Source organism: Notolepis coatsorum, assembly GCF_963971535.1.
Source record: "Notolepis coatsorum genome assembly, chromosome: 14".
Classification (NCBI taxonomy): Eukaryota; Metazoa; Chordata; class Actinopteri; order Aulopiformes; family Paralepididae; genus Notolepis; species Notolepis coatsorum.
In genome coordinates this window covers 16180620-16186619 of record NC_140178.1, presented here as the reverse complement: position 1 = coordinate 16186619, position 6000 = coordinate 16180620, and positions in this window count along the sequence as shown.

The window sequence follows — 6000 nt, the reverse complement described above, 5'->3', positions numbered from 1 at the left end:
CTGGCTCAATGACACATTTACATATAGACAACCTTGCCAGCAAGCTGCGAGAGAAAAAACATCTTCTTGTACAGAAACAAAACCAGCTTTCCTTTGAAAGGATAGTTGAAGCAGTTCTCTTATCAGTTTTGGACTCTGGTGATGTATAGAAATGCTGCTGCTTCCACTCTTAACCAATTGACTCGTTTATCATTGTGCCCTGAGATTCATTACTGGTGATAGCTGTAATAATCACCATTGTCTCCTGTATAATGAGGTTGGTCGGTTGGCCTTCTCTTGCAGAGAGGCGCAGTAAACATTGGTATTTGTTTATTTACAAAGCCTGTGTTGCTAGACTACCACCTTACATCACAATGTTGCTGCATTGGTACTGTGGACCCTGTCTAACTAGCTCACATGACTTGTGCTTAACCCTTTCACTGCCACACGACAGCCGGTTAACCCTTTCACTGTGACAATACAGAAGGTTAGATGCTAATGATGCTAATGATGGAGCATCGCCGTCTGTCGTGTGGCAGTGAAAGAGTTTGGTCCCTCAAGGATATTCTGAGCTTGAAAAGTCTGCCTTTTCCATTAACGCTACTGACTCATGGTGGAACATCCTTCAACACACTCTAAAGATCAATACTCTCCCAACCTAGGCACAGTTGGCCACATTATATGGCAACACACGTCATCAGAACGTTATGAATAAACAGCATTTTAGGGTTTTTGAGCTCTGTTCCTACTTTGATTAATCCAAACGGCCATGTCTCTGTGCCAACATTCCTCTCACATTCCTGCTAAAAACTAAATTGGCTCAATTATAACGCAAACTCCATCCTTTATTTGATATTTTTGGCCGGTCATTCAGAACATAATACAATGGCGGCGACTTTAGGGACGGGGAGGTGGGCTAGACGGTAAAAACACTTTAAGAGCACAAAAAACATTAACAATAACATCTAAACAACAGGCACAGGACAAACACAGCCAAGCAATCAGCAAACGAGATATGGAGAAAAATGGCCATAAGAATGTTCTGGGGATATTACTTGGCAGAAACACTGTTGCAGGAATCAAATAAGATCAAATATAAAATACCTGGCTATTAACAAAACAAACATGTGACAATTTTTTTATTGTTCATTGTGTATTTTGTTATTGCTTTTACTATTATCATGTTGGATTGTGTTGTACATATTGTGTTTAATGCTTCTGTTTTAGGTGTATGGTTTTATAACATCTTGCCAAAAGGACTACAGTTACGAATTAGCCAGGAATCAGTGACAATGTTAAGTCAGAAATGAGAATACGTCCAGTAATAGTTTTTCTTTTCTTTTGCAGGAGTTCTTGATTTGATTCAAACATATACAGTATGGATATATATATATATATATATATATATATATATATATATATATTAGGGATGCTCGATATTGGCTTCTTTACCGATACAGATATTCCGATATTGTCCAACTCTTAATTTCCGATACCGATATCAACCGATATCAACCGATACCGATATATGCAGGGTTTCCCACCCCAAAAAACGGAATAATTTCAGGTAACTAATAATTTCACTGGATATATATATAACAAATATTGTTATTGTTTTTTTTTTTTAAACCGATACCGATATTTTCCGATATCACATTTTACTGCCGATATCGGCCGATAATATCGGTCGGCCGATAATATCGGACATCCCTAATATATATATATATGCTGTAAATATAAAAATGTGTATAATATATATGTTATATACAGCACTATTGTAGCTACATGCTATCATACAGAGTTATATGGGTAGACTTACTAGACTATAGTATGAGGTAGTTATGATTACTATGATTACAGTGTAGGGCAGTTGTAGACAGTGAAAGCAGTAGGTAGGTATAAATTGAGAATAGGCAACAGAGTTCAAAGTTGGTACAGTATGGGCAGAGCCTAACAGAGAGTGGTGTGGGAAGAGAGTGGTGTGGGGAGAGAGTGGTGTGGGGAGAATGCTTGGTTGCATGGGGGTGAGTTTGGCCTTTGACCTTAGACTGTTTAACTTCAGCTAAATTATTGAAATAAAAAGGAGCAGCTCAAACAAACGTCTTCTGCAGAGCCGTGTGACCTCCTGGAGTCAGGGGTGTTAAATCTCTGCCTGAAGACAAGCCAGGAAACGGTGCCAAAACAAAAACGGCACTTGAGTCAAGTTGTCCATATTTCATAACCACGGTTTATTAATTAACTTACTTTGTTCCACCAATGGTGCGAGAAAGGCGTGGGAACCTGATGAAATCTTTCTTGCAACAAGGGCCTTTGTGCGTTCCAGGAGTTTCAATCACAATGTCAATTTCCAGAAAACCTTTTTACAAATGCATAAAGCTACGAGATAGCCCTCGACCATTCCAACTCTCACTAATTTAAAATACATTCCACGTCTATCTTCAGTTTTACTATTTTGTTTTGTCAAGTCAAGTCAAGTAAAATGTATTCATAAAGCACATTTCATACACGGAGACAATCCAAAGTGCTGTAGCCTACACATAAAAAACGAAACAATAAAAAGAAGGCACAATATAAAGAAAGAACGATTCTATGGAATAAGAAAATATATAAAAGGAACACAGAAGGGTACAGTATAAAAGCAGTACATTCTCACAATTCGATTTTCAGTGCATTAAAATAAACAAAAGAAAAGAAAAAAGTGCATTAAAGTGCAAAAAAGAGTGCAGTGGTTTAGCAGCAGTTAAAAGCAGAAACAAACATAAGGGTTTTTAGCCTATTCTTAAAAATAGGGAGAGTTGCGGCAGGTCTAAGATCTTCTGGCAGTTTATTCTTTGTTAAGCCTTAAGGTCCCCCTATAGGGGACTTTTTTTCCCTTTATCAATAGAGACCGTATTAGATCCCCAATTATCATATCATGGGGTATCATTGGAAAGCCACACTCATTGGCTACAACCAGTGGTGCAGTCGTAATATGGGCCAAGGCCAAACGCCACGTGCACGCGTGCACGCGCATACATGTTCCCTCGGTTGCGCACAGAACAGATGATTATTATGCATAACAATGTTTTAAATGTAATTCTAGTTACAATTTCTTTAATTGAATTAACTTAAACTAGAAAAGTAAATACAAACTAAATTAACAATGTAACTTAGAGTTAGTTTACTGAAGGACAGTTTCCTTCAGACTGAAGCACAACTTGTCTCATCCTTCCAGTCGGGAGATCAGGAGAACAGGGCTTGTATTTTGGTTGTCGGTATCCTATTATTATGCAAAGTCTAGGTGATAAGTGCCGGCCGGGGTATACGGCGCGACAAGTCATTTTTGTGTGCGCGCGTGCACATCATTGCGCGCACTTCTGCCTCAGTGACGTAGCCTAAACAGCGTTTAACCGCGTTTGACCACCACTGCATGCCTGGCTACAACTCTGTGCAAAGATTTTCGAGATCGCCAAATGATTGACGGAGCTAGAGCCCCGGGAGTCGGGGGTGGTAATGTGCGTACTTTGGGGCACGCCTCACATATCGGCATGTAACTCAGGAACCGCTGAACGGATTTTGTCACCTGAAAGGGTGTATTAAAAGAAATGCACACCCGAGCCACTAGAGGTCGGCAAAGAATCGTCCACATGTGGGCCCTTGGATGTTAAGAGGTTAATGTTTTTCAAAAAAATAATTGTAGCCAAGAGTAAATACCAGAACCCTATCAAAAACAGTAGTCAAAGTGTATATTTTCATTTTTACCGATGTTTTATCGGAAATACAAATTTATCGGAAAATGCTCATTATCGTAAAAACCGCAAGAAATGACTAAATACAGATTCAACCCTGCCATTGGAAAGAAGAGCATTTTCCCTATCCATAGATGTAATAAGGTCAAGGTCAAGTTCAAGGTCAAATATGAATTTATAATTAAAGTCGATTATCATTAATTACTGTATCTACAAATCCTTCTGTTTAATCATCTTCCCATTCATTTGCTTAGATTCTTTGTACACATGATCTCGCATTTTTCAGAATTTTTTTTCAATTTTTGATCATCATCATCAAAATCATAAATCATAATTAATCATAATTAATTTATTCATTAAAATTTACTCAGCCTACTAACAGACACAATATTTCTGACACTGGAAATACATACCCCCAGGTCCCTAGATGTTCCTAGAATACCAAGAACATGCAAATTGACCTTGCAGAAGTGGAGCAATCTTCCATTTACCTTTAGGCGAAAACGGTCTACAGATTAACAGGTTAATAAAGGTGAATAATTGCATCCCTCATTTGAAACAGAGACTGTTTTGTGGAGTGTGGACTGTGGAGTGTGTGCTGCCCGATCTCGCCCCAAATATGTAAATAAAGTACTTATCGACCACAGTTATAGCCATGAGTAATATATTGAAATATTTACAAAAATGTTTAAAACATTGGAGTTCCCCTGCTGGGGAACAAACCCAGGAAGCTTGCATGGGAGGCAGGTGTCAAGACTACCAAGACACACTGTTCTGATAACCTTGCCCTAACCCTAACCTTAACGCACACTGTTACCTTAACTTTAGCCACACTATTACCTTAAACTATAACTTAAATTTGAACACTAACCCTAACCCTGACTTTCTATCTTAACTTTAATCGTAAACGCTAAAATGAATCATCATCATAGTATCGCTGTGTTTGTATCAGGGTGGGTGGTGTCTAGTTGTGAGAGCACTCGCCCACGACCACAAGCATTGTTAGTTCAACTCCTGGTCGCACTGTTTGTTTTGGACTTTTGCCTGATATGAAATGTAAATATGGCTAAACATAACATACATTATGTACCCTTTTTCCCGGGTTCGATTAGTACTTTATTTACGTTTTCTGATGAGACCGTGTAGGAGTAGGACACAGGGTGGGATGGGGGAGGAGGTCCTGGCCTGAGGGAGGGATGGTGTGGGAAGTTATACCAGTACTTAAGACAAGACAAGATAAGAAATGTGGGCATCATAGCAGCATGAGGGAGGGAGGTGAGAGGTACAGGTATGAGCAGGTTAATAGTAGAAAGACATAAATATATAGGCAATAAAATGTAAACCTGAATATAAAAATATGAGAAAAAAGAAACAGTGTAAACAATAAACAATAAACGGGCAGTGTCTTTGAGCAAGACACTTAACCCCAAATTGCTCCTGATGAGCAGGTTGGCACCTTGCATGGTCGCCTCCACCGTCAGTGTGTGAATGTGTGAGTGAATGGGTTAAATTGTGAGGAACCAATTGTAAAGCACTTTGGAATGGTGGAACGGTGGAACGAACTGCCCACCACAGTTAGGACAGCCGAAACCCGTCCAATCTTTTGCCGTCGACTAAAGACGCACTTCTTCAACCATTATATGAACCCTAACTAACCTTACTGTCATGCACCTAATATACTAACCTGTAGCACTCAACACTTTGATGAACATTGTTACTCAGCTGATAGAGTTGTGCCCTTCCTGATGACTTGTCGTACAGAACTTGTAAGTCGCTTTGGATAAAAGCGTCAGCTAAATGACTAAATGTAAATGTAATGTAAAAGCTGTTATATGAATACAGTCCATTTACAATTTACCATACTCCGTCTTGCTGTGCGTATGTCCTCTCTCGCTGTGCGTATGTCCTCTCTCGCTGTGTGCGTATGTCCTCTCTCGCTGCGGACGCTGCCAAATCTCGTCCTCGTCTCCCCTCGTCCTCCTAGTTTCTGCAGTACGGCGTCCTTGGAGCAGTTTTGGTGTTCAGTGCCTTGCTCAAGGGCACTTAGGCAGGATGCTGGGCATCGTAGAGTCACTAGCTCACCGCTGGAATACACCAGGCCACCCTGCCTCCTCAGGTTGATGGGACAGTGCAGTTAATTTCTGCCGTGTTCATAATTAACGATGCCTGAGATTAATCTGAGTCTCCACCCCCTTCCTATGTCCTGTCTTATGAGAAGATGAAAATACATGTCTATATCCCATTTCAGTCCCATATCTACCTTATCTCCTCCTCGCCTCTTCCGTAGTGCCTC